At 38.1% G+C, this 21,112-nt stretch overlaps 1 long non-coding RNA gene across 1 annotated transcript; it reads left to right on the plus strand.

Annotated features, from left to right (window-relative positions):
* The first annotated feature begins 8,514 nt into the window (after positions 1 to 8,514).
* Positions 8,515 to 20,894, plus strand: LOC144282276 (uncharacterized). The gene is made up of 3 exons (XR_013350657.1): positions 8,515 to 8,734; positions 19,037 to 19,249; positions 20,675 to 20,894. It is a non-coding gene; the product is annotated as an uncharacterized LOC144282276 (long non-coding RNA).
* The last annotated feature ends 218 nt before the right edge of the window (positions 20,895 to 21,112 follow it).

The raw sequence follows: 21,112 nt of genomic DNA on the forward strand, positions 1-21,112 counted from the left end.
GTGTCTGTTCATTCTTTATAACCTTAATTAGGTTTATAATTAATGGGAAAATTAATTTGTAATACATGAGTACTCACTCAGTGAAGGAGAAAAGGATATTGTTCAAAATGTGATGAGTAAAAGAATAAAGTGAGCTGTGGGAATTTGATGGGAACATTCTAGAGAATACGAAATACTGCTTGATAAAAGTTAACTATGTTTTCATGTCATTACATCTGCTAAGTTTAACAAATATTTTTTGACTCTATTTTCTAATGGAAGAGGTATAATTATTTGAATTAACTTATATAAACATTTTGCTTGTCTTCTAATCCTTGTAGATTTCAAAAACTTATGTCATGAACATAGTTTTTAAAACTAGAAGATAATTTTCATAAATGTAATTTATGTAGTTAATCTACCGGTGAAGAAACTGGGGCCAGAGAGGGCTAATTCACATCTGGAGAATTCACATCTCCAGAACTGACTCATGAAACATTAGTCCAGAAGCACCACCTCTAAGGAATCAAGATCAAAGAACAACTATTCCACTCTTGTTTTTTAGTAAACAGTGATTTATTATTAATAAGAAAATGATTTAAAGATTATTCAGAGAAGGATTTTAAAGAAGAAAAGTTGAAATTGATTTTCTAAATGATATGTATATTCTGAGAATATCCTTCTCTATAGTCTGTATTCCCAGAATATAAGACACTGTTGAAATCTAAAATATATATTTTAGGTGCTCAAATACCATATTACAAATTTTATATATTTTACCAGAGGCCCCTCTTCTCCATGACATTTTGAAAAGATATCATCCAGTTGTACATCTTTGCATAATTTTCCTTGTTATGACTTTCACGTGTGTCTCATAACTTTTGTGTGTATTTTTTAAAAATATTTTATTTATTTATTCATGAGAGACACAGAGAGAGAGAGGCAGAGACACAGGCAGAGGGAGAAGCAGGCTCATGCAGGAAGCCTGATGTGTGACTCAATCCCGGGACTCCAGGATCACCCTGGGCCAAAGGCATTCACTAAACCGCTGAGCCACCCAGGTATCCCCACTTTCATGTGTATTATATTAATTTGTTAGTGTTTTTGGCAGTGATGTTACCCTCTTCAGTTATCTGTCTTTAAAAGAGATTTGTGGCTCCAACTGTGGCAATGTTATTTTCTACATTCTTCTTTTGAAATATGTGTTCTCTAATGAATCACTTAAATGAGAAGTTTCTAGAGCATGGCTTATTCCCTAATTGACAAGTTAGTTCTGTACAACTTTTGAATGGCGCTGAAATAAAGAGTGCAGAGACATGGATAAATATACTACTTTATAAAGCTCTATGACAAGATATTATGCAACTCCCCTGGTTATCTTTTTCTATAAAAATTATACACAGGGAATATCAGAGAAGCTGTCACATATTTGGAATTTTTCTTTCTTTTTTAGGCGAGTGTCTTTAGGTGATAAGAGAATGGGTTTGCCATCAAGGTGGCTAGTCAGCAGATAACTCTACTATTGTGGATTCCACAGTCTGAAATAAGCATTGTAGATACTTTTTTTAAAATTTTTTTTAGTGGATATGCAACTTAATTAGACAAGTAGCAGATTTTTCATGTCTCTCTCAGCGTCATCAGACCACTTATCAAATTTGGATAAAAGACATTTGTTCACAATGTACCTCATTGTTGGGCAGCCCCAGTGGCGCAGCAGTTTAGCGCCGCCTGCAGCCCGAGGCGTGGTCCTGGAGACCCGGGATAGAGTCCCACTTCGGGCTCCCTGCATGGTGCCTGCTTCTCCCTCTGCCTGTGTCTCTGCCTCTCTCTTTCTAGCTGTATCTCTATGAATAAATAAAATTAAAAAAAAATGTACCTCATTGTCTGTTTTCCCTCAGCTAGAAACTGTTTGCAATGACCCCATCTTTAGAGGTTATGGGGATCTTGACCAGTTTTCAACCTATTCTCTAGAGGCCTTGAGGAAAGAGAGGTCTTTCAGAATCTAGACATCCAACTTTAAAATGGCTACTAAACTCTGGACTTTGTCATCACTAGCCACATACACTAGCCACATCACTAGCCACATACACGAGCCACCGAGCCACCATCACCTACCTTCCACTTTTTTATTGTTTCCATTCAGGGCTGCCATTCCATGCTATGAAGGCTCCTATGGTATCTGAGATACCACCTTTCTTATTCTAAAGACCACATTCCAGGTGAGACAGTACATAAGAGTAAGGGTATTGTTACCATAACAATTAATTTTTAAATATATACTTTCTTTTTCACTTATAAAGAATGCATGCTTAAATTGGACTGTTTATTGCTGTGATATCTTTCATTTATCTTAAAATATGTAGGATAGTATTGTGTGTGTGTGATTTAATTGAAGGTATATCCCCCAGGTGCTGTAAGGGTTCTATTCAGGAATTTCAGTTTAGGGCTAGCCAGTTAGCTGTCTAACTAGAAGTTCCCTGCTCTAGAGGGTACTAATGTCACTACTTTTTAAAAAAAATCCATATCTGTATCATATAAACTTACTTTACGTATATATGTTGGAAATATGTTAGGAGTAAGAATGTTAGATATCACTCATAAATAGCATACTATATTGCAAAATAATTTTTTAAAGCAGGACAATGGTTGCTTGGGCAGGACAATGGCAGGACACCATTCATGTACGAAAGGCTCATTAGTAAAATTAAAGCTTAGGATATATAGGTTGGATAAACTTGTTCTGGAGGCATAGACAGGAATAGGGTATAATAATACAAGGAAGTTAGCTTTTGGCAGTAGAAATGACACTCAAGGCTTGAGCCACAAAGAGACTGATTCCAGTCACTGGTGTGGGAGGATTTCTAACGATGTATTTGTCTTTAGTAAATATTTCACGCAAGATGTTAATGAGAGCACTTAACTATACAAAAAGCTGGGACTTTATCAAGCTTTAAAGAAATGTTGTATGACCTGTCTATATATCAGCATACCGGTCTCTAAGTGTTACAGAATTTGGTTTGTGATTTGTTTTCAATATGATCCGGAGGCCACAAAATATACCACAAATAACCTAAAAGTTGTGCATAAGAAATTGACTTGAAGTGAGTTCATAATTGTTTATGGAGCACTCATCCAATGCTGAGTACTTTGCATATATTATTTCATCTTTATAGTAATCTACACAGTACTCCTTGCAATACTCCTAACACAACTATTACTTTCTGGTTTTGGTAAACCATCTATATATAGGGTGTTGCTAAGCATTGCCATTATTTGGATAAAGAAAAGCAAGATAATCGAATGCACCTATGAGGTGGGTATAATTTTGTTTTACAGATTAGGAAATTAAGCTGCAGGGAGTTAAGTGACTACTGAAGGTCACAGAGCTAGACCAATCTTGGATTTAACTTGTGCCTGATTAATTCTAAAAATCCATCCTTCTAATCATGATCTTTTAACTGCATCCATGAATGTTTCTTGTTATATAGAAGAATTTATGGTCTAAGAAGTGAGTTAAGTATTTCTGATAATACAGTATTTACATTGTAGAGTTTTTTTGTGTAGTCAAAAGGTAGAAAATAACTTGTCAAGTCCTGGGGCAACCTGGGTAGCTGTCAGGACTATAGGATAATCAGACACCTTTCAAAGGAGTACTCTCAGCATGGAAAATGTCCTTAAGGACTCTGATTCAAATGACTGATTTCATGACAATGAGGGACTCTGAAAGCCGAACAAGGTTCTTTTATGTAGAGCAAAGGAAATAGGCTAGCATTGAGTCTTTACAGAGCAAACACTGGAAGCTGAAGATTATCTGTGCTGATTTTTACCCTAATCCCCGGTTATTGGGTTTCTGGTTACCTGACCTTAGTATAGCTTGTACAATATCATCTCTGTAACCTTTGTGTTTCTCGGTTTATCTTGATCAACTATCAGTGCAAAGTGAGAAGCTGCCTTTCATCTGGTTTCCAATGGTGCTAACTAGAAAAGGAGAAACTAAAAAGTTTGCATTGAGCAGAAATAAAGTAGTCAAGGTATTAAAGCACCTGACGGTAAATCTAAAGAAGGAATTTGAAGAAGGAAGGTTTCCTAGGGAGAAAGTTCACTAAAGAATATTGGCACCATAGGACATTGCGAACAAAGAGGGTTAACTAAAATCTTGATTTGCAGTGGTACAAGTGGTACAAAGTTTTCCTATCTGAACCTCAATAAAGAGTTTTTGTCAATTCATCCTTATGCTGAAGCTGTGCTCCTAAATCTAATGTATCAAAGATCTGGCATCATTAAGGAAGATAATCCTAAGAACTCTTAGCAATATAAGCAAAGCTGGCAAAAAAAAATAGAAGTGTAATACTACATAAGCTTTCCTCTCTGGAAAGAAAATAGGACAGGTTTGACTTTTGGAGACCATCTAAATCAGGTAGAGGAGCTGAAAGAGGCTTTGTAGCCAAGGAGGGAGAAGAAAGTGAACAAGGGAGCTGTAAAACACAAAATGATTTATTTATACCTGTTTACTAGATGAAAAGAAGAGGCATATTTTACTTATCTAATGTGCTTTTTTTTTTTTCTTTTAGTGAAAAGAACATTAACTTCAGTAAACAGACCTGGGTTTATTTATTTTTTTGTAAAGATTTTATTCATTCATTCATAAGAGACACAGAGAGGGAGGCAGAGACATCAGCAGAGGGAGAAGCAGGCTCCCTGCAGGGAGACTGATGTGGGGCTTGATCCCAGGACCTTGGGATCACTACCTGAGCCAAAGGCAGATGCTCAACCACTGAGCCACCCAGGTGCCCCAGACCTGGGTTTAAAGCCTGGTTTCACCATTTTCCACTTGGGAAATTTAGAGCAGATTCTTTAACCTCTCCAAGTCTCGGTTTTCCCAGAAGTTAAATGGAACTTCCAGTATCTGTCTCCCATCAGTGCTGGAGTCTCTGTCACTAACCTTCTGTTTTTGACTTTGGGCAACTCACCCTCCTGAGCATTAGAAGCTCCATCTTTAAAATGGGAATAATTATGCCTCTGGCTCCAGTTGGGGAGTTTTACCCTGCACACATGGACCAAACATACAGGACTGATGCTCTTGGTGGCTTTTGTTCCATCAAACCAGAATAATAATGACTACCTAGTAGTGGCACTTTAAATTAGACACTAATGTATTTCAGATCCTTAGTTTATGTTAGCCAGGTGATAGATGGTGAATACGCATGCAGTAAATATTAGAATTACATTATTAAATTCACACAAGATCTATAGGTGGCATTGGCTTACTCAGTACTTGCTTTCATAGAAAAAAAATACATGCCATAATAGACAACATACAAAAGTTTCTCATATTTAAATTGTGTTCTCCTTTTTTTCCCAAAGTATAATCATATCCTCTTAGAGAAGGACACACATACATCATACTCCTTAGTGTCCAGAAAAGAAGGCTGAGATCCAGAGAAATTTAGCGATATTTACCAGAGATGATATGACTTTAGGGAGTCAGGCTTGGATTCTGGATTCCTGAATTCCATCCTAGTGATCTCCTCACTACACTTATTCTCTCTGTTCTATGGGTCTGGCACACCTTTCTAGAAATCCCGTTATGGTAAACTGTAAGAGCAAGAAAAAAAAATAGGCTTTCATTTTATGACTTCATGATATGTTGATATCCTTGGCTTATTGTTTCACTTTTTTAAATGTAAAAAAAAAGATAATGAATTCTCTGTAACATTTAGAGAGGAACAGAGAGAACACACTTTTGCTAAATTGAGTGGATTCGTGCCACTATCAATTTTGATCCTTGACCTGATTTCAGACCCTTGAAAGTTGAAAATTAGCAAAATGTTTTTCCATTTTTCCGAAAAAAAGATTGAAGCTTTTAGATCACAAATCAAAATCATCAACTTTAAATAGCTAAGGAAAAATATTTTGATCAAAAAAATATTGGAATATCAACAGTTACTTTTCTTTGAAACATGTCTGCTTATAGCAGCACATGGTTACTAAGTACATATTTAAAAGCATTGGGTTTAAAAAAAATAAAATATAAAAAAATAAAAGCATTGGGTTTATAAGAATCAAGACTAAACTTCGTTTGATTCCTTAATGTAATTTTGTCCAGCTAAATACTTTACTACTTGATAATGTTCTTCTTTGCATTAGTAGAATACTTATAGAAAGAATCAGAAATATAAAGCAACAGTAAATGTAATATACTATTTTAGTTCAGTCCAACCTGCAATAATTTAATTCAACCTATAATACTTATAAAGAGTCTACTCTCTAGAGCATAATGCTAGCCCTAAGATAACTAAGATCTTTGAGGAATTCAATGTCTGAGCTTTATGATAATAAAAGCATAGAGTTACTTTTACTGATCTCTTGCATGCATCGGCCACTCCACCAAGAGTTTAGCACATGTATTCCTATTTAATACCCCCAACAACATCCTCTGAAAATATATTAACCCCATTTAATAGGTAAGGAACAGTGGCTTAGACTATAGAATATATCCAGGGACACACAGCACATAAATGGTTTTATTCACATAATTCATATATTAACACAAAAACGCAGACACAAACCAGCTTACTTAACAGAAGTAGACACAAACACAACTTTAAAAAAAAAAAACTGAATATATTTTTCCTTCTTTAACTGAAGCAAAGGTGTTTGCTGTTACTGGTGTTTCTCCTGCCAGCTTATGTTTAAATGACTATGTGATAGCAGCAGCATCATTGTACAGAAAGGGCAATACATTTATAATCACAGAAGAGTGCAAAATCCTTTTATGGCTATTAACTCCAGTCTTACTCTGGCCCTAATACTGCGCTCTGTTCACTTTTTAGGGTAAATTATAACCAAAATGATATTTAAATTTTAAGTTGACTTTGTAATAAAACTTCTCCTCTTAAACCATATTTGTGTTTTTCCTAGGGAATCGTGGTAACACCATGCTTTGAATATACTCAACTGTCTTTTATAAAAGGATCCCAAACACACAAGACTGGAGAACTTCAGACACGAGTGCATGAGGGGCAAAAGTGTAGGAGGGAAACTCAGAAAAACATGAAGTTTTAAAAAGAATAGACTCCCCCAGTCCTTGCTCCCGTTTACTTTAGTTTTCAGATAGAAAACTCTTGATAGAAAATTTGGAAAAATAGGGACGCCTGGGTGGCTCAGTGGTTTAGCGCCTGCCTTTGGCTCAGGTAGTGATCCCCGGGTCCTGGGATCAAGTCCCACATCAGGCTCCTCGCAAAGAGCCTGCTTATGTCTCTGCCTATGTCTCTCTCTCTCTCTCTCTCTCTGTGCCTCTCATGAATAAGTAAATAAAATCTTTAAAAAATTAGAAAAATAGAGATATCTAACTCGAAATAGTAGATTGAGCGACCATTGGTTTATTAGGCTGCCATAACAAAGTACCACTGATTAGGTGACTGAAACAAGAGAAATTCATTTGCACACAGTTCTGGAGGCTGGAAGAGTTGGCTGCTTCTGTGACTTCTTGGCCTGCGGATGGCTGCCCACTTGCCGCGTCTTCCCATGGCTGTATCTCCGTGCATATAAGCCCTGGGTGTCTCTCTTTGCATGTCCGCATTTCTTATTAGAACGACGGCATTTACATCAGATTAAGGTCCATTTTATTGGCCTCATTTTAGCTTAATTACCTCTTTAAAGGTCCTCTCTTCCAAAAAAAAAATCACATTCAAGCTATGGGGGATTAGGGTTTCCACATAGGAATGGGGGGGGGGAGGGGCATAATTCAGCCCCTAACAGTGACCTTTAGCTGCAAGGACTGAGAGTTCTTACAGATCCAGAATTTGCCTCCTCTACAAAATTTTCACTGTGTATAAATTGAGCACAATCAGTTTTACTAATACAATGCTGTTCTTTACTGATTAAAAATGACATTCCCTCTTTTGTGCGCTATGCTGAACGGGGTCCCTATTACATTGTCTGCGTTTCGCCTTGTAACTTAAAGGGAACTTTCCATTATGTCTGGAGCCCTGGATGTCCTGCAAGTGAAGGAGGAGGATGTGCTCGATTTCCTCGCAGCAGAAACCCACCGAGGCACCTCCAACCTCGACTTCCAAACTGCAGTAATTAGGAAAAAAATAAAATTTAAAATAAGCGCGGGGATGGGGTGGGGTGGGCAATGGCATTACCTCATAAACCTGAAGAGAAGCTGTTAGAAGCTTCTGCGGGCAGCTCACGCCATCGTTGCCACCGCACACCCCGCCGAGCTCAGGGCCTCAACCCGCCGGCACATCCCGCCCGGGGAGCTGAGGTTTGCCGCTGCCCCCGGAGCCACGCCTGCCGGGCCCCTCGGCTTCTGGAACCTTCCTAACCTGACGCGGGCCGGCTCCGCAGCCGTGACTTCCGGCGGGTGCCGGGCCCGGGGCTGCGCGCCAGCCCCTCACGCAGGCGCCTCGGTGCGCGTCGTCGGCCCCTCAGAGGGTCGGCCGCGCGGGAGGAGGAGGCGGGCCTCGAGGCTCTGCGCATGTGCGGCACCGTCTCCCATGAACCTCTGCTTCTGCGGAGAACCGGAAGGGCTGGGGGCGGAGCGCGGGCCGCCGCCCGAGTGGCTGCGCCCGAGCAGGAATTTCAGGGCGGATGGAGTCCTCAGGCTCCCAAAGTTACCTGAGGCCCCAGACCGGTGTGAGGGCGTGCAGGTGTCCTCTGCGTCTCCTCCACGGGTCCCCGCCGGGGTGGAGGGGCCCGCCTGCCCCTGAAGACACCCGCAGCACCAACTGCTCCAGCGACTGCGTGGGTAGGAACAACCACGGAGGGGTCTTAAGCTCTTCTTCCACACACTTTTTTTTTTTTAATGCCAATTTAAAATTGTTTTTTATTTTTATTATTTACTTATTTTTAGATATTTTATTTATTTATGACAGAGAAAGGCAGAGACACGGCAGAGGGAGAAGCAGGCTCCATGAGGGAGCCCGACGCGGGACTCGATTCGGGGTCTCCAGGATCACACCCCGGGCTGCTGGCGGCGCTAAGCTGAGCCACCCGGGCTGCCCAAATTATTTATATTTTTAAAGATTTATTTATTTATTTGACAGAGAAAGAGGGAGGGGTAGAAGGAGAGGAAGAATCTCAAGACCAGTTGTCACTGAGCGGAGGAGAGCCCAGGGCAGGGCTCGATGTCAGAACCCTGAGGTCAGGACCTGAGCTGAAACAGACTTGGTCGCTTAACTCACTGTGCCACCCTGGTGCCGCTCTTCCACGCTTTTTTTATTTTATTTTATTTTATTTTATTTTAAGATTTTATGTATGTATTCATGAGAGACACACAGAGAGGCAGAGACACAGGCAGAGGGAGAAGCAGGCTCCGTGCAGGGAGCCCGTCGCGGGACTCGATCCCGGGACCCCAGGATCACGCCCTGGGCTAGAGCAGACGCTCAACCACTGAGCCACCCTGGCATCCCTCTTCCACACACTCAAACAGGAAATAGAAATGAAGTTGATGAAAAAGAAACCGTTTCAAAAAAAAAAAAAAAAGACCTCTCTGATTTAGATTTACAAATATATATATCTGTGTGTGCATAAATAAGTACAGTTAACACACAGGCAGGCAGAGAGACACCTTTGGTTATAGCTACCTTTGATTCACTCACACGTTTACAACCAAAAGTATGCATCCATTTATTAACCAATTAGATGTAACCAAATAACCCAAATCTCACACATTTTCAGTATGCTAGAAGCACTCTTTTTAAAAATTCGTTTGACTAAGTTTCTCTTTTAGATTAATTTACAATTTCATGTTACATTACGCCTGTTTTTTTGAATATGTTTATATGGACTAAAATAAACTATCTGCAGTTATCCTGAGTTAAAAGTTATCCCAAGCACGTTCAGCAAGAGCCTTGCTGTTGCAGATTGAATTTTCCAAAAGTGGCTGAGACAACGTTTCCAATTCCACAGAGGCCTGCAACTTCCCAGTCAAGAGGTGAAGTCTGTGTCTCTGCCTACCCCCTACCTGCATCTTTAAAACTTGTATATAAGCATATGTCCCTACAAAGACTTGGATACAAATGTTCACAGCTTCTTTATTTGTAGTAGCAAAATAATGAAACAACCCAAATTTCCAATAAGTAAATGGATAAGCATACCATTTCATGTACATGCAAGGAAATACTATTCAACAATCAATAAAAACCACCTAGTGATACACAGAAAAACATAGGTGAATGTCTATTAAAATAGCTATATGGAGTGAAAGAAGTCAGACAAAAAAATGAGTAAACTTTAAAATTCTAGCAAGTGCAAAATAATCAATAGTGACAAAACCCAGATCAATGTTTGCCTGAGGACATAAGTGGAGAGTGGATTAGAGGGATACAAAAATATACGGGAAACTTTTGAGTATGTCCATTACCTTGATTAATTTGATGGATCTATGAGTATACACATATATTAATATCTATCAAGTTGTACACATTAAATACATCCTTTTTTTGTGTGCTAAATATATTTCAAAATGGCTTTAAAAATAATGTAAAAAATTCTTTAAAAATAAATGAAAGGTGTATGAAAGCTATGTAAGGAAAATTTTGACTTAAATATGTATAGCATCTGTGAGACATTTTATGAAATTCTCGGCAGAATTTTTATGCCTTTATTGAATAACATGATGAATATTTTATTTTCCAGTTTTAATAATTATGTACCTTTTGAGTTTTTTTATAATGACTTTATATTAATTTGAAACCAGATATTTGAATAATTAATATACGTCTATGCTCATAATAATAATACATATTTTAAAAATTTAAGTGTAACCAATGTTAATTTATTGCTACAGAAATATTCAGTTTGCTGTCTTGCTGAAAATTGTGGTTTTCTAACCTGATTTAATGCCAGTTAATTACTCAGCATACATGTTTGAACTACATTATGATAGGGGTTGTGGTACTGAGATAATGTAAAGAATCAGAGAAACTTTGAAATCAGTTAAAGGGATAAAGACTCATGTAACTATAATAGAAAGTGCTAGATACTTTTAAAGAATTAAAGAAAAATAATTACACAAATAATTACTTAAAACAATGAAGAAGTATGAAAAAAAGACCCTACCCAAAACCAAACCAAAAACAAAAAACCTGTTCCTGGGGCAATTCATCACTTTCAATGGATAGAGATTTCATTCCTGTAAATAGATGACTTGTGTTTGAGAAGACCCGGGATGTCCAGTGGGAGAAAGGCTATTTGAAATGGCATTTGAAGCCAAAGAGAATCTGAACATTAGGATTTGGTTTAGAGAAAGAATATTTCAAATGAAGGGAACTATGTGTGCAAAAACAGATGGCTAAAAATGCTGGATGCCCATAGAAAATTTTGACTGGTTCAGGTTGGCTTGAATATTATTGCGTGAGGGCCAGTATTTGGAGGATAGCTGGAGAGGTAAACTGAGGTTAAATGAGATCTGAAACACTTTATTGGTTAGACTTGAGTTGGTAAGCTACAGAGAACCATCAAAGTTGTTGAGCATTTTCACCTCATGATAAGGTCTGTATTTTAGACAAATCATGTGGCAACAAAGCATAGGAAAAGTTATAGGAAAGAGAAAAAAAATGCTCTAAATAGTTTCTCATTTTTAATGGTCACCCATATTCCCAAAAGATATTTTCTTAAGCAGATAACATATTGCTTTTATTAGGGATGTCAAGAAAGAGAAGTTATTAGGAATAGTGTAGGTTGAATAGCTAGTGACTATATAATCCACCTGTAGACTCTGGTTTACTTATACTGATCATACTGTCATATCAGATCATACTCTGGATGAGAGGGATTTATCTCCCCTGCTGGGGCAGCTTTTGGCAAATTATAACGCCTATGCTAAGACAGGGAAGTTAAAAGATAAGGAACTGTGAACCTGGCAGACAGAAAAGATCAGTAGGCATGATACATCTGTGGAAATTAGGTAAAATAGGGATCAGCATGAAAATTTATTTATTTATTTAAATTTTAAATTTTTTAAATTTATTCATCAGAGACACAGAGGGAGAGAGGCAAAGACACAGGCAGAGGGAGAAGCAGGCTCCGTGCAGGGAGCCCCATGTGGGACTCGATCCTGGGACCCCACCCTGAGCTGAAGGCAGATGCTCAACCACTGAGCCACCCAGGTGTTCCAGCATGCAAATTTAAATTTAAATGCAGTCAGTGGATTAGAAGCAGTCATGAGGGGTGGTGAGGGAGGTGTGGGATTGGGAGAGGAGAGGAGAATTTGTAGCATGTACCAATTTCCCTGGTGTAAATATTCCTACTGCAGCCAATTTTACTCTACCAAAGTGGGGTCAACAGGCTCAAAACAAAAGTTTTGAAATTTAAACAGTCCATTATTGTGAGCCAATATGGGCCAGCTCCAGCCCACTACCAGTACTACCACAGAGATTTCTAACCTAGACAGGATTATAAGAGATTAGGATTTAGGCAAACAGACTGGGCAAGAAGTTCTCTGAATCCAGGCAAGGCATCTGGGTGATATATACCAATATCATCAGCAAGAAAAAGCTGGTTATATTATGGAAAATTATATGAACCGTGGTTTCCCTCTATTCTTTAATCTCTGGGGTAGGTCAGAGGCAGGTGGAGGGAAATTGGAGTATCTGCCTAAGTTGTGAGCATGGGCCTAAGAAGCCTCATATGGCAGTCACTGTCTTCTTTCTCCTGGATAGTTATGGTGGGTTTCTAGGTCATTAGTAAGGCTTTGGCTCCTCTTTTTTATTAGAGGCTTGAGAATGAAGCTTGACAAGTATGGAATAGGTAAAAGTAGTCACTGAAGGAAAGCGTTTCTCCATCAGTAGTGTGTGGCCTTCTTCTAACTAGTTTTTAAAATGAGATAAATAAGATAATTTGTACAAACATCTTTCAGCCTCCCCCCCCCCCCGCCCCCGCCCTCCATGTTCTGGCTTGCTTAAAGCAAGCTATTATTCCAAGTGACACGATTCACCAGTATGGTATTATAAGAATATTCTTTAGTTCACATTCTAGGATGGGAGGTTTTAGTCTTTAAATCTGTGAAATTATTTTATTTCCAGAAGAAATTTGTAACCTAAATAATAAATTCTAAAATGACCATATGATGACCATAATTTTCATCACTTAGTCTTTCAAAAATAACTCTTTAACACACCAATACTTTTTTATGAGTTTGGCCTTTGCATACAGTTTTAGTAATAGTATTCCCATCGATAATTTCTACCAATTAAAAATTTAAATAATACCAGACAGGCCTTCCAGAATGTCAATAAAATAATTAAAGGTGGTATTTAAAGGATCCAAATTTTGTTAAGGAATGAAACTAAAAATTGCTTAATTAGAATATTCCCTTTCCCTTCAAAAACTTTTTGTTAGTTAAACTAAATATTATTATTGCAAATAATTGTGGAAATAGTGTTTTCTAAAGATAACATCAACCTTATACCATAAAAATTGTTGACACAATTTTTAAAAATGGTATATATACAATTAGTTATGTAAAATCATTAGAAGTTGTGAAATTAATAATAGTTTGTGGTTGGTTCTCTGTCTCCTATGAAGGAGAAAAAGAGGTAAATAAACGAAAATTTTAAATATTAATTTAAAAGGTGCCTTACCCAAGCCTACTGTCCATTTCATTTCTCATTCCATAACTCTTAACCCTGGGCTACTGCTTTTCCATGCTACCAAGCCTGCCTCCACCTGACTGGAGAGTTTAAATCCAAGCCTGTCTCTGATACTGTAACTGAGCCTCTTCTCCAAAGTTCTTCCCAAGGCACTAGGACTTTCAAGAGAGGTATGAACTTACAGCATATATGCCCAGGTCAACAACATTTCTGTCCTCCTTATGAATCCACAGAATGGGATGGCAAGCTATAGGCCTCTTTGTGAGTTGTAAGCTTCTTTGTTTACCACAGCATTATATACTATTTATTACCCACCTCCCTTTTCTTTTTCCTGAGGAAGTAGGTTTGGTATCCCATTTCCCTTGAATTTTGTTAGAAGCCACCCCTAGAGTGTAAACTGGTAATATGTTACCCTAAACCATTTCTTGGCTTTTGTATTAAGAATTGCCTCCCGTCAAGTCTTTAATCATGCTCCACATACTCTCTATTCCCTTTTCAGCTCTATTTCCCTCCCTAATATTCATCACTGGCTGGAATGCCTTATATTCTACTTCTATATTTGTCTATAATTTGTTTTTTTTTTCCCACTAGACTGTAAATTGCAGAAGATCAGGGATTGTGTTGTTTACTGTTGTATCTCTGGCACCTAGAGCCATGCCTGCACACAGTAGGTACTAGATAGGAACTGAATGCATGAATAAATAAAAAAAATGAATGAACAAATTTTAGAGGATAGGATTCAGAGCTAGTAATAGGGTCAAAGCTTTGGCTTTCTAGTGGCCAGCTTCATAACAAATAAGATAAACATAATTTCCGGGGGCAGCCGGGTGGCTCAGAGGTTTAGCGCTGCCTTCAGCCTAAGGCCTGATCCTGGAGACCCAGGGTCGAGTCCCATGTCGGGCTCCCTGCATGGAGCCTGCTTCTCCCTCTGCCTGTGTCTTTGCCTCTCTCCCTCTGTGTCTCTGATGAATAAATAAAATCTTAAAAAAAAAAAACAAACATAATTTCCATGCAGGGGTATTTTTATTATAAATATATGTTTCATCATTCATCCATTCACTTAACAAAAAACATTTGTTGAGAACCTTTCATGTAAAGGCATTGTTCTATGTGCTGAAGTTGGTGCAGAATTCCAGGTTAGTAGGTTTTCTAGGGTAAGTAGGGTTTAAAAATGATGGGTGTTATGATATACTGTATGGATGCTAACTTACATGCTGGCTAAAGGAATATATGAATGAATGCCACAATAAGCATCCTGATAGGGGTAGATGTGAAATAGGAGCACAAAAAACTATGAGTGCCTTTTAGGGGGTTATGAAGAGATCTTGGCAGGCATGGATTTATTGAGGAAAAATAATCTATTTTGCACAACAAAGGAGTTGTCGGCAATGGTCACTCTGAGCTGAAGGAACTAAATGTTCAAAAATATATATGAAGAAGATTAAGTCATCTGGGGAGAATTGTTAAATTCTGTGACCAGAGATTGGGAATGTAGGTTGGGGCAGGGTTAGGAAGTATCTTAAGAATTCTAAATTTGTATCCTGTAGGTTACAGGAAACTGCTTAAGGTTATTCAGTGAGGAGTGACATGTGTATGTTTCAGAGACATGAACATTTTTGGTTCAAAATGTTTGGGAATGGAGGAGGAAGGAGATTTCATATAGAGATGCCTGGTAGGGAGCCATGACTTTGGTCTAAGTGAAGATGATGAGGACTAGGGTGATAGCAATGGGAGTAGAGAGGAAGTGATAGAGTAAATAAATATTTTGGAGGTGGAATCCACGGGATTTGAAGAGAAGAATAAGGAATGGCAAAGTTTCTAATTCAGGGAACTGATATATTGTTTTAACTTTAACTCTTATGACTAATAGATGGGTTAGAGGGAACAGGCTTGGTAGGAAGTGGGTGAGAGAGACACCAGCTTGCTATTATACATGTCATGTTTGAGTTGCCTGATACTATTAGGGAGATGACCCCTGGGCTCAGGGTAAAATGGGGCTGTAGAGGAAGATTTGGGTATCATTGCTGAGGCTATAGGATTTTATGAATGCCATCAGATGGAGGGTACAAAGCAAGAATAAAAGCACTCCTAGGAAGGAATTCTGAGGTACATGAGTATTTAAGAGAAATTGGTAAAGATGGAGAATAAATTCTCAATTTTACCATAACCAGAGGAGAAAGAAGGGAGGGGAAATCTTTGCAGAAGGAAGAATCATCAACCAAAAACTGCTGCAAAACTCAAGAGACTAGAACAATTAAGAGTTTTGGGTGACCTTAGAAAGAGACATTTCAATTGGGTGCTAACAGTGACAGCTGGATTGTGAGGTCTGGAAGGTGAGAAAGCAAACTGAATGCTGTACATTTTATATGAATGTGTATTAGCATCCCCTGTTGCACCCTTTGCCCCTCCCCATGCAACCCTTTCCACAGAAACAGATTTGCAGTCTTGCAGGACTTACAATGAATTGAATTAATTTAGCACCTTGTGCTCACATGTGAACTCTATAATAATATTCACAAGTTATACAATGTGACCATGAGCCCTTTCCTTTTCCTTTAGCACCCTCACAAATCCTTTTTATGACTGAGGCATACCACTTATTGAACAAAATGTGTGAGGAAGTGAGTGAGGAAGTCTTTTATTTCTGAAAAAATCAAGGGTAGATGCTCTGATTACCAGTAGCAGTCATCTATCCTGAGGTGTCCTTGACTTATGTTTGTTTCTGAGCTGATGATAATAGCCCCTGTTACCTATGTGATGAAAAAAAGTGCTGAGATCATTTTATAAGCAGAGTTTTTGTCCAAAAGCAAAAGGACAGAAAGAACACACATACCTATGTGTATCTGTGTGTGTAAATGTATGGAAAAGGCTGAAGCATGTACACCCAGTAGTTATTAGTGAATAATTTTGGGTGGGAGAATGAGATTAAGGAAGGGACAAAGACAGAACTGTACTTTTTAATTTGTATTATCCTGCACTATATAAAATTTTCAGTCAACATCTATTCATGCATTACAGAATTCTTGCTTTTAAGTTAAATTTTGGTTAGTTAACATACAGTGCAATATTGGTTTTTAGAGTAGAATTTAGTGATTCATTGCTTACGTACAATACCCAGATGCATTACTTCCACAGGTCTTTAAAAGAAGTAGTATCTCCTTGTGTGGAAGACTCCTTTCCACACCTACCCTACACAAAATACTAGACAGAGTATATAATACATTGAGTTTAAACATCTACTTGTTGGGGTATCTGGGTGGCTCAGGTCATGATCCTGGGATCCTGGGATCAAGTTCTGCAGCAGGCTCCCTCTGCCTATGTCTCTACCTTTCTCTCTGTGCCTCTCATGAATAAATAAATAAAATCTTAAAAAATTTTCATTATCTACCAAACAGGATGCTCTGAGAGTCAAACCTGGGAGCTTGGTTTTTTAAAGGACACTATTGGTGATTCTCAGGTAGACCAACATTTAGGGATCATTGGTACATGTAAGAGAGTACTAACTTGGGAATCTGCAGGCCTAAGTTTTAGTCCTAAGACTTACCATTTAAGTGGCCTTGCCTGAATAATTATCTTCTCTGATACTCACTTTCTCATCTGACAATTGGTATTCTATTTCAGTTCTAGGGTTCTATGATATGTATGATTGTAAGCATGGCATGGCACTGTGAAGGAGAAACTTAGCTCTAAATAAATCTCTTTGTTATCATGTTTATGTTTGTGCCTGGTCCTATCAAGTAAGATGCCTTTAGTGAAATTGTGTTTATTGTTTCAAACTTTTAAAATCGCAGCATATCAAACCTTCAGATGCTTATCTGGGGCAGGAATTCCTCTGCTAATGGTCATGAGTTGTCACTCATAGGGGGAATCCTTGCCAGTATGACAAAACAGCAGTCATTAAAGTTTTTCTTATTTCTTCCTGATTTGTAAATATTTAGATATGAAGTGTCTATAAAGTGGCTGGGGCAGGAGATGGGGTTGGTGGTAGAGGCATGAGTAATGAAGGGAATCTTGTAAACATAAAGAAGTTTAGTTCTTTAACATTGGAGGGTATTAAAATTCTAAGCTTCCTTTAGTGTGGGTATGATCTTTCTTACCTCCTATCTTTGTTTAATAGCTGGGTAATTAGGTTTCTTGAAAGCTTGCTTTGCTTTTGTTCTGATACTTTGGACAAGATTCCCCATCTGCTGGCAACAGTAACTGAGGGTTAACTTGGTGAAATGATCTTGGAGTTAAACCCTAAGGTGAGAAAGCTGGAGCAAGCAGTTCGTGGACATCAGGACAGAGATTCTCTCTTCTGTTGACCTTTCCTCTGCTTCTAACCTAGAGAAGAAAAAAAGGAAGGAGGATTCCTGTACTTTTGGTATTTCACTGTACATTCATGAGAATTTCTTATATTTGCTTAAAATTAAAATTGTTTACCAACATAAAAATGTGGTTTCCCTGTTATGTGCAACACTCTACTGAATTAGGTGTAGCTTAGTATATCATAACCATTACAAAAATAACCACATGCACACACACACACAAATACAAACAATACCCTGAAATTTCCCAATGGTATTTAGGATACCAAAGTCCCAGTTGTATTTTGTAAGACAAATGGCTATGTTTCCTTTTCTTTTCCAGTACTAGAGCTATTGCCCACCCTTTTTCTCTCCCTCTCTTCCCTCCTCCTTTGAAAATTGGTGTCTAATACATTTGAGATCCAGAGACATTTTTTTCATAGACTGCAGTGATTTAATACATGCAGTGGGGCCATATTTTATGTATTTGCTTGTTTATTTTTAGTGGGGCCATATTTTTAAAAGTGCGATTACTTATGAATTCTATGGTAAGGGGAAGTTGAAGGGAAACAGGATTTAGTTTTGAGTGGAGACTCTCCTTTCCTTTGGAAAAAACCACCTTAATAGAGCTGTTGCTTATGAAAAGGCAAAGTCCAGAGTAGGTTGGGTGAGGTTTGCACAAAGAATCAAAAATGCTGTGCTATCTAGTGAAAAAGACAGTGCTTATTGAGTAAGCAGGCAGTTCTGAGAAATCATTAGGCTAACTGACTGTTTCCTCTTGCTGGTGGATGATATGGACAGGGAACAGAGGTCATGGGGGGATGATGAGAGATAGTAGAAGACCTTGAGTTGCTGAGATCTAAGGCTCAGCTCTAGGAACTAGGGAAAAAGCAGGGAGATTTTAAGTAGGGATTTTTCTTTTTTTTATAAGTAGGGAATTTATCATGGAAGGACATGGCCATGAACTTTAGGAGCTCAAATAATATCTGATATTAATTTTTTCCTTATTTTCATTCCTTTATTTATACTTAAATTTATAATTAAGCTTTATTAATCACTAAAGCCTGGATTAAACTTTGCTGAGAGAAATGATGAGACAATTCTTTGATCACAATTATACTGAGTTCATAATGTGAGAGTAACTGGGTTCCCCGGTTGTTCCCCTCCCAGGCTAATGGGAAGTAACATTCTTCCAATGGGTGTCATCAGTCAGTGAATTCTAGGAGTTGGCAAGCAACAATAAAAGTAGCTTATGAAAGAGCAAGAAATGAGTAGAGACACCCAAAATTGGCCAGTAGAATATGCAAATATTCTCCACGGTTGCCTGTGAAATTAAGAAAGGAGAATGTGAAGGGAACATGCATATCTGCAATCCTGCAAGAGGTAAGGTTGAATGATTTTTATTTGGATGTTAAAAAAGGGAATCTCCAAAGTCTTGCAAATTTGAGACCCCTCAGATTAGTCATAGTATATTGCGTTTTCAAAATGCCTAATATTGGGACTCCTGGGTGGCTCAGAGGTTGAGTGTCTCGCTCAGGCCATGGTTCTGGGGATTTAGTCCCGTGTGAGGCTCCCCACAGGGAGCCTGCTTCTTCCTCTGCCTGTGTCTCTTCCTCTCTGTGTCTCTCATGAATACATTTATAAAATCTTTTTAAAAATGCCTCATATTTAGGATTATTCATTTTGTAAACATGAATATCATACTTTTACATTATGTAAATTAACATTTAAACATTTTTTTTAAGGTTAGGGATATCCTGTTAAATGTAATTCTATGTAATATACCCTATGTGATGAGTATATCCATAAAATTTTATCCATAAAAGACTACTATTTGATTGCAATTAAAAGATGGGTAATGGAGAGACTGAACTCTCAGAGGTCATCTGATTTTTAAAAAGATGAATGAGTTTACTTGATTGACAGAGTTCATAAAAGAGAATTTTGATGGAAAAACAATCTGACTTTGTAATCATTCACAGTGTTGTTTTTCACTATCACCCTGGAATTTGGCCATTGATACAATGCCTGCTTTGCAGTCTGTTTTTTCTTAGTCACTGCTTTCTTCTCCAAAATTCTCTTCAGATTAAGAAATACAAAGCCACACTCAGTAACAGTGATTCATGAATAAAAAATTCACAATCCATAGTCCTTCTATAGCTGTGAATTTTTTTTTCTTCTCCTTGAGCTTTTTTAGCTGAAAATAAATAGAGACACTTCTAGGAAGATTAAATTAATTTGTTCTCATCAAACTAAAAATCATATGATTCATATTTGCCTCATTCTAGCCCAAACGGTAAGAGTTTTATAGATAATATTCCTTAAGCATACTTAGTTTTAATCTCTGGTGGAAAAGAATCTATTACTAGTCAGTGGTCCAGTTCCTGGGATTAGAAGGTAAACGTGGGCATGAATTGTGGCTGACACTGCACACCCTACATCAGTGATTGTATCAGGAGTCAGGGGCCTTACAGGGAGATACAGATCGGTGCCACAGACTTGGCGCCAGACACAGACAGGGCCTGGCTTTCATTCATGACCAGTGTTGCACTGTCAAAGTGATTTCTAGATGTTGTGACCTATTACTAGCTCCCCTGCCCTGGGATGCACAGCTTGTATTGAATAAACTTGCTGTTAATTTGTCTTTTTGCTTTTGTGTTCCTTTACTTTTCCGGTCTCTCTTCTTCACTTGAGCTCGTCAGTAGTTAGGAGAGTATCAGCTGGAAACTGAATCTTGAGAAGTTGACTGAGGGACTGTGATTGGGATAGAATTAAAGCCTCCACCTCCCCCCCGCCCCAACATTGCAGGAAATTTGAAGAAGCACAACCCCAGAAAATGTGAACATTAGAAGAAGAATCTTAGGAGGGAGAAGGTATCAAGAAAGAAAACTTGACAGATGAGAGATTTTCTCACAGGATGTCATAACCGAAAGGAACGTAAGAGTGTTACCTGGGAAAGAAACCATCATAGCTGAAAAATCAAAAGAAGCCAGGTAGAGAAGGAAATGAAAATGAAGAGCTGGTAAGGAAGAGAACTTTTCTGTAATTTAGCAGCCTTCAAAACAGAGGTATTCCCAATAATTAAATATCTATAAGATATTTATTATGAAAATTCATAAAAATAAATTTGATTATTAGATATGGAAATCAAATTGCCTTTTTCCCCTTCTTCAGTCTTCAGTACCTAATGGAGAAGGGCCTCAGAGGATTTTCCTTAAGTCATTATTTAAAAAAGTAATAAATCTT

This window comes from Canis aureus, chromosome 13 (assembly GCF_053574225.1).
Source record: "Canis aureus isolate CA01 chromosome 13, VMU_Caureus_v.1.0, whole genome shotgun sequence".
Taxonomy (NCBI): Eukaryota; Metazoa; Chordata; class Mammalia; order Carnivora; family Canidae; genus Canis; species Canis aureus.